We start from the raw sequence: 17390 nt of genomic DNA, 5'->3' as shown, positions 1-17390 counted from the left end.
TTGATAGATTTTAACTGTAAGCGTGCTCACAATCGGGCGCTTTTCAGAAGACTGTGATTATCTTGTCTTTATTGCAGGCGTGCATAGCTTCATTATGCCGCCGTTTCCGTTTGGAAATTGTCGTGGTAGTGGTTTCAGGCGAAATCGCCGTCTCTCTGCTACAGGAACACGTCATCCAAGAGAGCTTTCCCTTGCTTTCGATCTCGCATACTCGTGGCAGCGTTTAACAACAGCGGCGGATATCCGTCTCTTGTGCCTTCGACCGTTTTGCGACTGGCCGTTAGCATCGGCACTTGATCAGATAATCGCTATACCGCCGTGATGGCTGATCACGATTCCTTTTGTCGGGCAGTTCCTCCTTCGCGGCGCTTCTCCATTGGGGTAACCGCAGCACTACCGAAGCAGGAAGGACATCCCGCCATGTTTACCTCAAAGCGAACTGGGTCGCACGACTGTTGGAGGGGAAGAAAAGCTTCACACGGCAAGTCCGGAGCGAGCGAGTATAGTAACGGTTCTCGCGAGCTTTTTTCGGCTCCACGGAGAAAACGCTTCTGCCCTGACGTCGAATGACGTCACTTCCTTGAGGAGAACCATAGGTGCAACGTAAGTGCGACGGCAACGGCGGAGCTGTAGCGGTTCCCGTTCTATTTCCAGATAAGCAGGGAGATTTAACGATCACTGAAGGGGTCAGGTCCGTACTTGAAGTGGGGGTTACTGCACCCCGGGGATATGGAGGAAGGAAAACCGTGGAACGATGATAATGGTTATACTGATCGTCATCTGCGAATGGAAGTCCGTCGGAACAAGCGCGCTTTCTCCGCTCCCTTGCCCTCGCAAGAGTTCGGGGAATGTCTCGTTGGGCCCGTACTGAAGCGCTGCTCTTCTTGAACAGCGCATATGCCTTTATACAAAGCACTATAGTGACATATATATTCGTAGGCGAAAAGCCTTCGAGGACGCTTTCAGAAGAGGGCTCAAGTAGGCAAGTTGAATATCGCATGGAAACAAAGCAGCGCATAGGAAGAACACAAAGGGAGGAGGGGCTAGTCTGAGGGAGCTACGTTTGTCTCCTTTCCGTCATTCTCTGCACTATTTCTTCGTGACCTTCCCTGTCACCCTTAGCCGGCTGTTATTTCAAAATGGATAAAATTGAGCTACATATCTTGCACGGATACGAGTGATTAGCAGAGGGAGTGCGCATCTTCGGTAAGGATGGGAGGAGATAAGAAAGCGCTGCGCTTCCCCTTAGACAATGAGCGGAGAAGTCGCCCGCTGCGCTCGGTTCCGTTTTGAAAACAACGCTGTGTTCTCCTACAGCTGTCGCACCTGCTTCCGTGTCCTTGTCCCGGAACAATTTTAACGCATGTAAATAGCTAGGCCGCTTATAGCCACCACTTTGCTTAAGCAAGGCGGTAGTGGTTCATTAAGGGAGAGAGGACAGGTCTTCGCGGAGCGCGGTCCAGGACTTGCTCTGGAACCAGTCTGAGTTCCTATGAGCAGGCACGGGGCTGGGGTAAGCAGATCCCCCAGAGGGTTTATCATAACTCCGTAGTGGCAAAAAGATATCTTTTCAGAAATGGCGGGATTGAATGTGAACTTTGTAATTGGCCGCTTGGCTAGTAATTGGCCGAAAATGAAGGCTTTGCTTGGCTTATAGAGTGTTGAGTTTTATGGAACATGAGCAACTAAGGCTATCCTTAGCTAAGAGCGAGGTGTTTGTGTTGCAAAAAAAGAAAATGGGTGTGTTAAAGTCTCTATTTTGTTAAGAAACACTTCCTTCTTTTAGAAAACTAAAAGCACATGCTAGGATTAATTTTTCTCCTGAAAGTAAGGTGGGGTGGAATGGCATGACATGAATATATAAAAAAATAGCAAATTACTTTTTCCGTAGCGCCTCAGACTTTGAGCATATAATTAGAATGTGGCTGACAGTGAGTATCTTTCCACATTCTTCACAGGTGGGTTTGTTATGTTTCATTGGTATATGCGTAAGATGTGTGTGTTCAATATGAAGACGGCATACTATCATCACTTCCATGAAACGTTGCTGATTGGTATCCGGTTTCTATTCCCCTAATATGGGTTTTACGATGCGCAATTTATAATCTTCTTGGTTATTGCACATACACTGCCATTTAGCCTTCTGTCAATGCTGTATAAACTTGGTTCAATATTTAAGTGGCATCTTTACTTTCTCAGTAGTTTTACACATGTGTCTCCTCTCTCATTTTCATCAGTGCCTATGTGACTTGGAACCCAACAGAACATTCTATTTTGTCCATGTGTTTGTGACCCTTTTTTATACTATGCATTATGCCACCATTTGGTGGTGTGACAATGAAATTTAAAGCTGCGAGTACGATCAGCGACTCCGTGTTCTCAATGTCCTCGTTTATTTATTTTCACATATAAAGCGGCATCAGCGGTATGGGCTTCCTGCGACTTCTCTGAATTCTTTATTGGCAATAGACTTATACTATTGGAAGAGTGATTACTATCAAAGGAGGTAAATCTAGGCAAAACAAAAGCAAGCCAAGCCAAATGGCGAGTTTATACCTCTCGACGTGGCGTAATAGATTTTCGTTCGCTCTTTTAAGTTCAGGGCCATCTCTAGTGAAGGTACGATAGGGCAATTCGTGTAGCATGATATGTATCGCCTGATATCCTCTAGCAAAACCGTCATCAGAAGTAAGCGCTAGACGCGTCAACCATCCCGCACAATGCGTAAATCATTTCCTTTGCACTTATCGTACATGAAAACATTCACGACGTCTCGCTTTCGGCAGTGCGCGACTACCCCGGGCGCGTTCTTTACGACCCATCTCACCAAGGTAGTGGAGAGTAGGTAGGGGCTTGCTTGTAGGGAGTCGGTGCGCCCTCAAACCACAGTGTGGCGACACATCGGTGCTTGCACTCACAAACAAGTGACGCGCCAGCGCCTGCGGCGGAAAAACACGAAGAAGGGGAAACAAACGGTGAACACCGCTTTACGCGGACAAAACGCAGTAACGAGCCGGCTTCGACTGGCGCATCAACATTACAGCGCTGCTTTTCGCTTTTATGGGCAGGCCAGATATAGCTGGAGAAGTCTAATTACTCCGAAACCAGTGTTTCAAGTTTGTCGCAGTGTGTCGCCCTCTAAGTAGTTTTAACAATCTGCAACGATTAGCGAACCTTGCTATTCAGTTTTCAGTTATATATGTTACACCACGAAGCTGCTACGTACGTAGCTTTTCTTTAAGGTCAGATTCGTGTCAAAACACGGCCGAAAACCGAAATCGGACATATCCTTCAACTCAGCTCATGCGGTGCTCATTGGTTATATGCCACAAAATCCGTGCATCAAAAGTTTAACACCGTGGTTGGAGCATATTATCGCGCCATCTACTGCTAGACAAACTGCTCAGTCCTGCTCAGAGACACGAGCGTAGAATGCGAAAATGAGTTTCAGCCTAGACCATGGGTAACGCCACCACTTGCTGATATCCGGAAACTGTCCGTATTTGGAGTCAGCTGGTCTTCGTAGCTAGCCAGCCGAGCAGTTCAGGATGCAAGAATGCGGGCCAATTACAAGCGGCCCCTATGATGACACTTAACAAGGTGGGATGAGCCGAGTCTTTGAAACTGAGAGATAAGTGACGACCTTCACTTATCGATCGACCTTCGTATACGGCGTATATGCTAATAGCGGCTAGCATAGGCGGGCGTTCGATTAGTGATGCGGACACATCCGAGTCCTCTCAGGTGCCTATTGTTCCCGCCCTTCCTGTTGTTTCCGGTAGTTTGGCGACCGAAGGAAGCGTTCAATGGATGGCATGCAGGAATACCGTTGCTATGCACGCAAGCCGGGTCGAATCTTCTTTCTGCTTCGGGTATATGTATATACTGGCATAATTTCCAGAACATTTCTTCCTTCCTTCACCGTCGATATAGGTGCACCCCTCTCTATAGCGATTGTTTTCTCTATTCGACGAATTGGGTTGAGTCGTCGACTGAGGGGAAATCGAACAGCTATACTTCAGCTGCGTGTCTTCACCAGGACGCATGCTTCTTTTTTTCCTTTTATAACTTGGTCATCCGTGAAGGGGAACCTGACTCGGCACGAAAATAAATCTATACAGTGCCTGCCATGGTGACATGACTCATGGTGGAGTGTGTAGGGGGTTACTAGAAAACGGGGAGGGCCGTAGTAACGAGATCGGTGTATAAGCATATATTACAGCGCACAGACTATCAGAACACATAAAGGAAACAGCGCAGGAACGACTCTCAGATGAACTTCTTTTGTGAAACGGATATGAAGGAAGAGGTCACCCCCGTCGCCTCTTCCGAACTGCTTCTCCTCAAGCGAGAAATGTTATAGAGGAAAATCGTTCTGAACCTCATTTTTTTTTTCTTTTGCGACGAATATGTACGACAAACAGATGGTTCAAGTGAAATCGCCTCATCCCAGTCGCTTTCTCCGGGAGGGATCCATAAATTCGCCCGTGTGTATAGAACGCATTTCTTTTTTTTTTTTTTTCTTGTTCTGGATAAGTTTTGAAGTTTGTTGACGGTGACTTAAGAAAGAACAGCGAACTTCGCACCATTCCGCGTGTCTACGTGTCTACAGAAGAGCTCGATCTTATGTTTTCCTGCGATACATGTTTTCTGAGACCAAGTATTTAAAAAATATATATAGTAGTAACAAGAGATTTGTCAGGCATGGGATAAATAAGCAATTTAGAAAGATGAGAGCATCCAAAGGCTCAGTACCGTACAAATGGCAGTGTTACCTATAGCAATGAATAAAATTTGATCAAGGTGCCGCATGACAGCCGCATCTAGATACAGGAAGTGCCTGAACAACGCCAAAAAAAGAACACGAAAGAAAAAAAATCAAGCTCATCAGCGGGAATGATGATGCGCTAGGGAATGCTTTAGGCTGTGTAACGCTGGCGCCTCTTCGAAACATTACAGTCCGGAAAATGTATCTACAAAAAACAAAAAAGGACCTGGATTCAGTCACCTCACACAGGCTTATCATAAGATGTCATACAGTGACAAACTGCATACGATCTTTTCTCATAATGTATGATAACTGTATGACCTTGCACGATAAATCCTGCATGAGGCTACTGCGCAGTAGAACTTTTCAATAGGGGTAGGCACCACTAACCTCTAGCTCATGAAAATATGAACGCGAATCCGATGATGATCCCGCGCCGAATCGTGCGGTGTTATAGGGACTAGGCCTAACTATAATCAAACTGGGAAATTGTGTCGACGTCAAAGCCTATCGCGACGTCTGGCGGACACATCTCACAGAATATCGCACGCACATTTCGCGAACAAATCTCGCGCACGCGAGATTTTCACCATCAGCCTAGAAAGGCTTTCGCATAACTACTGCCACCCCGCTAACATTATATAACGAATCAGAATCGCCCGAGGTCGGATGTTATATAACAGACAGGAGATTCGATTTACAGCTATTCTTCTACTGCAGCAGCTTTTAAAGGGATGGTTATTCCAATTGCCTTGCCGAAACTTCCGCGAGCTTTGCTATAACATCACACAATGAGCGGTTCTGTTGTTGACTGCTCAGCATTTTGCCTTGTTCTCAGACAAATGATCTCGCAAATTCCAGCGGTTCGCGAATAATAACGCACCGGCCAGTGGCGAGGCCCGAGTTAATCCATTTTATCACGGAACAATGAAGACAAGGGCGTTTCTTGCGGAGAACCATGTTGGAAGGCAACATAGAGTGCATGTTTATTCATTGCATGTACAAACGATGAAGCCGTAGTTGGTCAGAGGAGTTCCGTGCAGTACTAACGATAGCCTGAACTGCGAGAAGGGTGCCACGCCAAACGAAAAATTCTCCCCCCTAGTGACTTGTTTGCCCATAGGAATTAATGTAGTACGTTCGACGCGACCGCCATGTCTTCAACGTCTTCGTAAGGTGATTAGAGTGAGAAATACTGAAGCCAGAGGGGTAGATCGATGGGCCGTTGAATTTTTCTGACTCTTGGGGGCACATCTCTGCCTTCGCAGCACTGAGTCGAATAGCTGTGGCAGAAGCTGAGATGGTGTTTTTTGTCGCATGCAAGTGCAAGTGCACGTGCACCGAACCTTTACTTTTTTTTCTTAGCTGACTCAGAGAACTTGTTAGCTCTGTTGCTTACCCTCGTATTTTTTATTGCTCTTTTCTTCCTGCGACGGAGGTAAATAAGGTTTCACTCTACCGTATGGAAGGAATTGCCATGGGCAATGTATGCAAGAACTCGCGCTTGATCGTCATAAATGAACCATGCACCCCAATCCACGATATTAATGCTTGCCTTTTTAAAAAAAACAGCATGCGGGAAGACGGAAGGGCGGAAAAAGAGTCCGCTTAATAAACTCGTCCCGGAACTATGCTTGTTCTAGTGTTTTGAGGTGTTTTCTGCTCTGTTCTGTCGTGTTTTTTTCCGTCCCTGTACTGCTTTTTTTTTATGTGTTGTTATGAAGCGTCCTGTCCTGTCATGCGCTATTTCGTATTCTGCTGTTTCACCATGCCTTCCCTACGAAACGCGTGAATCCGCGCGCGTGGCTCTAAGAGGTCTCCGCAGTATGAGCGTGCTGCATAGCACGACTCGGCACCGGTTCTCATTGTGTGCTAATATGTGCCCGAGATCGTCGCTACAGATAGGAGTTTTTCTTTTTCTTTTCTTAGTTTCTTTTATGTTCCATTATTTGGCGCTCGTTCTTCGCTCAACGTTGCTTCTTGCTTCCTGCGAGGTCGCGGTTGCTTCCGCCCGGTCGCGAATTCTGTTCGCTCATCCTTACGCCGAGTTCGCTCTCTTTGTCGTCAAGAAAGCTGGAACTATGTGTCGCAAAGAAGCGAAGCCGGATTTTCTGCAGAGCGTCGGAACTATTTTAAGCGCACCTTTCTTGACGATGCGAGCGAAGCATGCGAGAGGATACGGATCAAACGCGCGAAATATTGATAAATGCCTACAGATAGCTCATACGTAGCGGCACTTGCTCCCGAAGGCCACGAGCGTATTCTCCCTCCCTTTGCTGCTACCTTTAACGTATACTTTAGAAGAGTGGGATCACGAAGCCTTCGGTTCGTGTGGATGCTGTCGGTTTCGGGTACTATAACAATGGAAATCGAGTTGGTTGTACGCGGAGTCATGCATCACTTCCACGTCTCCGTTTGTGCGAGCTCCATGCACCAAACAGTGAACGCACTGAACGCTGACCTGTGCCACTCTGTGTGAGTTCCCAACGTTTCCACCACCACCCAACGCTTCACGGACGCACGTATGACGACCTTCCAGCTGTACAATTAATTCATATTAAGGTGAAAGCGTTTAACAGCTCATGAGTGGCGTATGCAGAAACTATATGTGCGCAGAAACTGTGCGCGAGATGCGTCCGCAAGATTCAGGGCGATATAGCGGGATATAGTTATAGTTAGTGATAGTGATGAGAAAGAGAGTGTGCGAGAGAGTTGGTAGTGTGCACATGTGGTGTCTCTTTCTTGTTTGTGTCCTTGTTGTGTCGCCGTGCATTTCAAATTCATCATGCACCAACTCGCCCCTCAGGTTGTTATTCTGGATTGAGACTCTCTACCTCTTACTCCCCTCCTCTTCCTATTCCCTCTCCCTCAACCCCTCCCCTTCCTTCTATACTTCTCCTTCTATCTCTCTCTAGAGACAGAGTAGAGAAGGGATACTTTCTAGAGAGTGTAGACAGAGACTTTCTCTCTACCCCCCCCCCCCTCCCTCTCTCTCTAGAGGGGGGCGGAGAGTGACAGAGTCTCTGTCTCTCCCTCGAGGAATCAGAGGCGTTCCGAGGACCGCAGCAGGGCGGGCAAAATGCTTTCGCCTTGCTGCATCGTAAGGTGACTCCCCTGAATTTTTTTTCTTCCTGTCATATATTACACCCTTTTCGCTAGCGGGTGCAAGGGTGAGCTGGCTAACTGCCATGTGGCTTCAATGTTCAAAACTGCGACATGGGACTCGTTCGTGCTGTAAGTACGCGTCACAAAGAGAAGGAAGGGACAAACGAAAAAAAAAAAAAAGGCAGATTACACAAGGACCGTTTTCATCGTTTCACTCCCCGCGAGTCGAGCGAGTGCTCTGTCGATTCTAGGAAGTCCCGCGGCGACCTTTCAGGCTGTCTCGGCTGTCAAAGCGGCGCTGTTGCGCTTTTCTCCTTCCCACTGACCGGAGAGTCGCGTCCTTGGATTATCGCGAGAAGCAGCAACGCATGTGCCGCGCAGTTCGATTAAGTACTGTTCCACTGGATCGGGCAACCATCAACCGTCTTGCATATAAGAACGCTGGTACAGCACAGCAGAGCGACCCCTTGTGGATTCGCGTTGCTCGTATTGAGGCGAAAGGGCTGCGCTGCAAAGTCAACACAAGACAGCAGTGCACGCGTTCCTTCAGCGCGGAGCAAACCTACATCAGGCTCTTCATCACTGATGATTTGATGCTTCGGAGAGCGCGAAACATGACAACCTACTGCCCCAGCTTTCCTGAGATATGAGCGGGCGCAGAACAGATGTAAACCCATCATAATCCCCCATATTTCGGCCTCGGCGGCAACTTTTCGATGGAGGCGAAAAGCAAGGCGCCCGTGTGCTGTGCGATGTCAGTGCACGTTAAAGAACCCCAGGTGGTCGAAATTTCCGGAGTCCTCCACTACGGCGTCTCACATAGCCTGAGTTGCTTTGGGACGTTAAACCCCACAAACCAACCAACCAACCATATTTCCTTCTTCGTCCTGGACTGTTTCAATCGGACTCGGCAAATCGACAGGACCTAGTGGAACAAACGAATCTTTTAATGAGGCCGTATGCATTAGCGTGAAAAAAAAAAAAAAATGAGAAGGGTTTAACGCTGCTGAACCGAATGTGAAGCAAAAACATTATACTTCCTGTTCTTCTGCCTTGATATTTGGCACGTACCCACGAAGGGGGATTGGCCAGGGTTCAGCGTGGACTGCCAAATGTCCTACACAAACTGAATTAGTGCATTAAAGTAACTGACAACTAAACAAAAACTTAAGATTTAAGATCACAAAAGTTATTGAAGGAAAATATATGAAGCAAAAATTTGGAATTTTGTAAATTTGGAATACAATTAGCAAGGGAATCTGTCCGTAGCTGTGATGTAGTTATGTAAGTATTGATAAATTTGAGGCAGCTCAAATCCTTCGCACTCGCACCGAAAGAGAGTAGAAGCGGGACTGACAACGTAAATCCCAAGCGTGCAATTGGAGTTTCTAAATGCACCCTCCTCATGATGTGAAAACCTTCGGCAAGCGAGAAGGAAAATATTAGCTGCGGGTGACCGAGCGTTCTTCGTCCTCTTCGTCTTCGTTTTCTTGTCCTTCTTTGTCTTCTTCTTCGCCATCTTCATCTCGGAGCTACGCCTCTTCACGATGTAGATGCGGCCACCCGAGGTCTCGCTTTGGCTGTCGTAGTGTTGAAGTTCGCAACAACAACAGCAACAAAACAGTATTTTTCCTCGTTCTCCGAAAGAATGTCCACTGTGCCGCGGGCAATCGCTCTATACCCCGATGCACAGCTGCAACTGTGCGGAGCATGAGGCGAGCCCTCAATCATGCATGTGACATATTCTCTCCTGCCGGCAGCAGCTGGTGATGTGGAGCTCTCCGCGTTTTGCTGATGCTCGAGTGTTCCTGCGATTCCGTTTGCTCGTTCGAGCGCTTGCCAAGAGCCGTCACTCGTCGCGTAATTGCTTCACCGCGGCGTTCAAAAAACAGCGAAGCGCGCTCGGCGTGCACGTTCAGAGAGAATGACGAACGCGCACAAAGAAAGAAGAGAAAAACATCCGACTTTAGTTGCCCCACCCCCCTCCCTCTTCTTTCTTTTCATCTTTAGCACTGCTACACGCTCGTCTCGAATCTTAATACAAGAAAACGTTCATTGCGTTCATTTCAAGCCACAAAAGCGCCACCTTTTGAGGAGAAAGTGAATTTCCCCGACATACCAACATTACTCCATAATTGCACAGTGAACCACAGTGAAATGCGGTTAAAGGGTGTTTATAACAAATAGAGCTTATTCGTGTGACGTAAGCAGCCATTTCGCAAAGCTGCATTCACCTTGTCGACGATCAATGTCGCAAGAAGGCTCCGAAGACAGATCCGAGGAGGCTTACCGACGTCTTCTCGGGTCCTCAGTGCTGAGAAGAGATTTCAGCCTTCTTCTGATCTGACTTGTTTTCGAATGCTGCCGCTTTTGCGAAACCGTCTCTCTGAATGCAGCCGAACGTTGAGATTGTGGAGCTACGTGTGCCGCTCATCAATTTCTCTCAAGGCGTAAGGGATGCGGCTGCGCTTCCGCTTATGTTGTGTAATACAGGTATTCCTTTTAGGGCGGCTTTAGCGCTGTTCATATCAAAGCCAGGGTATTCTGTTGACACAGCTAGGCGACAGAAGAACGTTAATTCCAAGTTTCGCTATATTCAAATTGACCCTCTTATCCCGTCGACATCTAGCGCATTAAAAAAGGCACCCCTTAAATCGAATTTCGCGTAATTTGAACAACTTCTGAGTCCCCTTCGACGTTGAATTATCGAACAGCATAAAACAGGAGCAGCTAGCTTAACGTCACTTTCTTTGACATTTTTTTTTTAAATTTATGTGCTAATTTATTTGTACGCAGGAATGCGGAAAAATTGCCCGCCTAAAAGTAACGTTTGAAGTTTGCCTCATTTCGACACTAATAGTGCTTTTGAATTAGCCTCCACCAAACATGGCAGTAATTGAATTACAGCAATGAAATTACTTTTCCGGTAATTTGTAATGCAATTAATTACTTTTCCGGTTTGGTAATTTAGTAATCTAATGAATTACTTTTTGGTAGTAATTTCGCAGCAAAAGTAATTAATTCCTTTCGAAATTACTTTTACTAAATTGCGCCACTACTCCTTCAATAGACAACAAAGTAGACTGCAGCGAAACCAGGAACGACGTACGGCAAGCCGAAGCCAGCGTAACGAATTGGCAAAAGCAGACAGAATTCGTGTGTAGCAGGGTCACTTGTGTGGCTATCTCATGGCAACCATTCTCTAAGCAGCAGGATACAAGGCGTCAAGGGAATGCCGAAGGGAGAGATTGTGCAAGAAGGCTGATTGAAAACTAGTTGGGAGCGTGGCGCAGTGGCACTCCCTGTTGCGTCGACTAAGGCAAAGTGGTGCCTGTTACACTCGTCACCACGGGGCGAGGGAGGATTGGGGTTGGGGGAGATAACCTGCCCAACAACCTTCCTAGATAAAGTTACATCCCGCCTGTCATCATGAAATAAATGTTTTGCTTTCTCATGTTAACCCCACCCCTTATGAAAAACTCCCAACAAAGGGGGTCTTTAAGGAAAATAAAATGAAATGAAAGGACAGGCGGAAGGGTCCATGGCGTGAGCCACCGTGGCTTGAGCATTACTGAGCAGCTTAGTTTTTGCAAGGATGGATACTAGAAAGTAATTTCAAAGTTATGATTACTCAGTAGAAGTAATTGCAATGTAATTTCATTACTTTTGGGAACAGTAATGAGCAATGTAATTTAATTACTTTTCTGCGATTTTCAGCAAAGTAATTAGTAATGTAATTTAATTATTTCTCAAAAGTATTTTTGCCATGTATACGGTCTCCACTAATTTGGGGAAATAATTAGTTTTCGACTACCAACGTGGAGAGCGTCTTTGGGGACAGTGCTGCGCGGCTGCTGCGCCCTTGGCTGCAGTAGCTGCAGGTGTTGGCAGAGCATGCGAGCAGCTGCTGCACGTCCTCTTCAGCGCGACAACAAAAGGGGCGCTCCCCCTCGCAAGAAGCATCGCGTTCGTACGAACAGCCTTATATCGAATGCGCCCGAGAAGAAACGGCCGCCGCCGGCTGTTGGCGCATTCGAAAGCGACGAGTGTAGCTCCCATAAACTTCCCGCGGCTCATTGTGCGCGTCTCGGGAAGAGCATGCCGTGTTCTCGTTCGGTAAAAAGACTGCAACCGCTGTTCTACTTGTTATTCGTTAGCGCATTGTGCTCAAAAGTAGGGAATTGCCAGGTATGCAGATGTTCAAACTTGGTCTTTTATTTTGTTCTTCTACTAACGTTTTTTTCTGATACAAGACGACCGAATGAGTTCGTTCTACAAGCAGCCCTTTTTTGCGTCACGTCATCTTGTGTACAACGCGTTTTTCATAGACTTTAGCGTATAAAAGAAAGTTTAAAGTGTTTGTAGCCCTGTATACATGGACTCGACAGAGTCGGGTCGAGTAAGCCTGTCGAGTAAAAAAACCAGTTGTCGGGTTCATGTATACCCAGTCGGGTCGAGTAAAATAGCCGCGGAGCGGGTCGCGTTAACTCGCTTGCAGGGGGTAGGTTAACTCGCTTGACCCGCTTGTCTAAAAGCATGTAGACGCTGTCGAGTCAGGGAGTCGAGTTATGGCAAACTCTGGGATTAAAAAGCAACCGGAGCGGCGAGGAGCGTCAGCGAAGTTGAATGCTTTTTAGCCGTCAACAACGATAAAAAATAATAATTGAAGCTCTCAATAGTAAAAGGCACCGGAATCAAATACGAGTAAGAAACTTGCACAATAACTTCAAATCTCGACGCTACGCGCCGCTGCGATACTTACTCGCTAGAAAGCGAGTTCATGTAGACACCAATCGGGTCGAGTAATGGTGACCTCGCTTACTCGACGCTTACCCGACCCGGTGCTGTCGAGTCCATGTATGCAGGGCTTGTTTCTGGGAGTGATCAGCGGTCGAACAAGTGTCACACTTGTGACACTGGATTGCGCTTTCATGTCCACTGAGGCGCCCAGAGCCATGCCGCATCTTATTGAAATTATTATTAGAGGGGAAAAACAAATGCGCGGACGTGACACGAAGGGAACACTTCGCGCGTTATTCTCTTTTACTACCTCATCTAGGTTGGAGTTATCATTCCGAGATCACTCCTTATCCGTGTCGCTTGAGGCTAATTGGAACGAAAGTTAAACAAGGCGTTAGTGGCCCCTAGACAGCGTAGCATTCGAAGACTGCCGCAGGCAGCCAGGCAACGTGAGTTTCGGTAGAGAGCATAGGCGAGGAGAGTGTCTTAACGGGATTACTTTTGAGTTAGTCTCTGGGTTAGTAAAAGTTGCTCACTGGAGAATTGATGGGACGCACTTAGTCCCCTAAAAGACTAAACGTTACGCCCTTTTTAATCCCTTCTGGGTGAGAGTGTTTTCCGTGGCGCAAGCGTCGGAATTGAAAAAGAAAAAGCCCACGGCAATGAAGATATCTTTAAATACCATGCAATTTCTTTCTTTACCACAATAAAGGGGAGAGTATAATTAGCAACGGGTTTACACGGTACTTCGCGCCGACTGACTGCCATTAGACAGTTTTAGTTTCACGTACGTGGGAGCTTTACGTACGTGAAGCGCCTACGTGTGACCAGTGCGCATGCGCAGAACGTGAAGAGTCTGCGGGAGTTTTACGGACGTACGTGAGATTCGGATTTTCACGTTGGCGTCTTCACGTTGCTGGCGTACGTAGAGTTGACAACATGGCGACGCCCTGCCCGCCCGCTTCACAGCAATAACAGCTTCGCCGCTAATTCCTCGGCGCGATATCGTGTTCTAAACTGTTGTATTCGCTTTAAGCTTACCCAATCTTACCCTCGCCTAAAGTTTCAAGTTTCAAATAGCCTTTTGTTTTTAGATAGAAGGACGATTTTTCAGCTGTTAAGCCTGACGCAGAAGCGTTTGTCATCGTCATAGCAACGATCTCGCGAGGTCACGCCAGACCAGAGTTGAGCGAGAAGTGGCTAGAGTGCCAGATGCAAGCCGGCAGCCAACCAGAGCCAATCCGTTGTAGGGGGAAGGTCGTGAAGTTGTAAGCATGAGTTCTGTTGCCCAGCGAATTCGCTTTTCCAAAACCGACGATCTGGATATGCTTCGCGACGTGAGAGAATGCAATCTATTCGAAGACTGCATGCGACACGCTGTTCGGTGGACGCATATAGGTATGCGTCTTGCTAATTGTTCACTGTAGAGCAACGACGTTGAGAACAGCAATTTCCAATTCGACCGACTCTTGTTTACGGCCGCAGCATGGCTCGGCTCAAGGCAGCTCGACTGAACAAAATTAGTTTGGTTCATCTGTACTAGATGGCGCGGCATAACACGTAAGCACAGTTTTTCGAGGCTTGTATGAAAGGTCCATACATTTTGCTTCACGTACACCACGTACGTGAAACTAAAAGTAGTCCTGGCGAAATTCGCGCAGCGCACGTAGACTTCTCACGTTTGCGTACGTAACTCTGTACGCACGTGAAACTAAAACTGTCTATTGTCCAGCTCTGGACTCGAGGCCCAAAGTGTAGCACGCACAGCAGTGGCAGCTGCGGGAGTCCCTGCACCCACACACCGTCCTTTCTAGTCTCGCAATGACGTCTTTTTTTTTTTTTTTTCGTTCATTCATCGCTAAAATAGCCTGGCAGTCCTCTCTGCCGACCTGCAGCGGCTACGGCGCGGCCGAGTACTGCATTCAATGCCTTGCGGTTCACGAGGCTTTGGAAACGAGATTTCAGAGAGCGAAAAAATTGCGGGAATTCCCCGCACATTTGGAGCCATTTGTTTGTCTGTCCTGTGCTCCAGCCGGGTTTAGATGAAGCGCGCGATAGCACTGTTACATCGCTATAGCTTGGTCTGACCGTGCAAAGACGACGCGTGACGCACAGCAGTTCACGCACGACACCGTAAAACCTGTCCAGCTCGCCAACTTCGCCGGCAACCTGTATCGTCGCCGCGGAGCAGAACGTTCTGCCTCAGATTAGGAGCTCACTCTGAGTTTTTGACCTGCTTGTCCGCACCACACGCTTTATGTGGTGTAGCTGCAACGTCACACGCCCAGCCGCGACGCCCGTATGGGTGTAAAAGAGGTAACACCCTTATTCACCGATAATTAACCCGTACAATGGTTGTTTGTCTCTTTGAATCTCTTTGAATTGCATGTCTCTGTGAATAAGGTCTACAGACTATATAGTCATGCATTTGTGGACATACATCCTTACACTTTTGTCTTTTGAGACGGCCTTATACTGTCTATAGACGAAAGGAAAAGAAAATACTATATATTTTAGTCTGCAGATAACCTATATATTGGCAACAGATTGAACGAGTAAAACTGCGCGATAAAGACGGGACGTAAGAAACACACAGGCCCAAACAAGGCTTGTTTGTGCCTGTGTGTTTCTTACGTCCCGTCTTTTTCGCGCAGTTTTACTCGTTCAATTAGTATGAACCAACTAGCCCTTCAGAGTATATTACCCCGCCGGGGTGGTGCAGTGGTTACGGCGCTCGACTACTGTTCCCAAGGATGCGGTATCGAATCCCGGCCTCGGCGGCCGCTTTTCAATGGAGGCGAAAAGCACGGCGCCCGTGTGCTGTGCGATGTCAGTGCACGTTAAAGAACCCCAGGTGGTCGAAATTTCCGGAGTCCTCCACTACGGCGTCTCTCATAGCCTGAGTCGCTTTGGGACGTTAAACCCCACAAACCTTCAGAGTGTATTGCCAACAGACAAAAGTAATAGGTATGAGGAGGAGAAGGCTAAGAAGGAGGCGGTGAAGTTAACCTGCAAAAAGGGTGGTAGTAGTACTCCAAGACCATTTTTATAAGGTATAGTTAAGCCTGCATACTTCAAGCACAAGATGTGCAGTCAGCCTCTTTGGTGCGTCGGAAGGGCCGAAATGTGCGCCGTACGTGGCTGGCCACGAACAGTCATCAGTGGTGGTGGAGGTGGCCAAGAGTTTTCAATGTGGAGTTTTTTAGAAGTCGTCGTTTGTCATGTGTTCCTCCTTCGTCTTGCGTCAAACTTTAATGCGCTGAAATCGTGCTCATCAAACTCTAGCTGACAACCAGGGCCTGGCTTTCGGGTGTAAAGGACGGGACTTCTTGTCACGTGCTAAATTAGCTGCGATATTCACACAGGAGTAACTTTGAACAACACAGCGTACTGGACTAGCACAACCCGTAGCCAAGCTCTGAACGCTATTATACAGATATGGACGGAGACGAGGGGGGAAGGGTGTTGATAGCGTGAAAAAGGTTACGAAATTCGTTTCGTACCACTACAAATGTGGGCCCCTGGGTCGAAGGCGGCGGGAACGGATTTGAACCCGGTGGTCAGTGAAAAGTGGCAGTAATTAAACATGCGGTCTCATATCCTTGGAATATCTACACCGTGTATAATAGCCGCGTAGACCACATTTCGTACGTTCTTGCAAAACAAAAATGAAAATATATTTTACTGTTATTTGACCGTTCAAGTGATGAAATTTCAAGTTTTCTCGAGTTGTGTGCGTCAAGTAGAACGAGGTCCGGACAATGCTAACATTTTCGAAGCATGTGAAATAATTCAAATTAAATGTATTAGATTTCCACACGGGCACTTCCACGCGGCAGCGCACATTATGCGTTATATCGAATATTTCGATATAACGAATAAGTTTCAATTGACATCACAGTACCATTCACCGGAAGGAACCATCGTATCATTGTGACCACCCGCGTGATGTCTGCATGGTCGTTACATACAGGGCCGCTCGATCTCGCACTTCTCCATTGGGAGGTCCTCAAAGCGATTTCCTGCGGGCGCACACGGAGCGCCGCCGCCGCATACACCCGCTTATCTGATGAGGTCGTCCGCGCCCCGAAGGTGGCCTATATTTTTTCCCCGTCGTCCTTCCCGCAAGCACGAGAAACCATTGAGTTGCCGATCCGCCTACGAACTCGGCGGCGGCGCCTTTCGCGGAAATGACGCTCTCTTGGCCGCCTGTAGTAGTCGGACGTGCCGGCCGCCGGGTCCGCAGGCGGCACGTGCAGTGTATACCGCATAAGCTCACACTTACACCGCCCACGAGTCTTGCGACGAACGTAGTACAGAAGCGATACGTCCAGTATATGGCGCGAAATCGACAGAACTATATATATATATATATATATCATACATGGCAAAATTACTTTTGAAAAGGAATTAAATTACATTACTAATTACTTTGTTGAAAATAGCAGAAAAGTAATTAAATTACATTACTCATTATTGCTCCCTAAAAATAATGAAATTAAATTACAATTACTTCTACTGAGATTCAATTACTTGAAATTACTTTCTAGTTTGCATAAATGCAAAAACCAAGTAAAGCTATTACACAAAACGACAACTTGTTCTCCAGAGTATTCTAGTTGTCTATAGTTCTGCTAAATTCTGTCTCCTTTTGCCAATCCGTTACGCTGGCTTCGGATTGCAGCACGTCGTTCCTGCTTTCGCGCACTCTACTTTGTTGTCTATTGAAGGAGTGATGGCGCACTTTAGTAAAAGTAATTTCGAGAGGAATTAATTA

The sequence above is a fragment of the Amblyomma maculatum genome, chromosome 8 (assembly GCF_055883805.1).
Source record: "Amblyomma maculatum isolate TAMU_Amacu chromosome 8, ASM5588380v1, whole genome shotgun sequence".
NCBI lineage: Eukaryota > Metazoa > Arthropoda > Arachnida > Ixodida > Ixodidae > Amblyomma > Amblyomma maculatum.
This window is presented reverse-complemented; position numbering follows the sequence as displayed.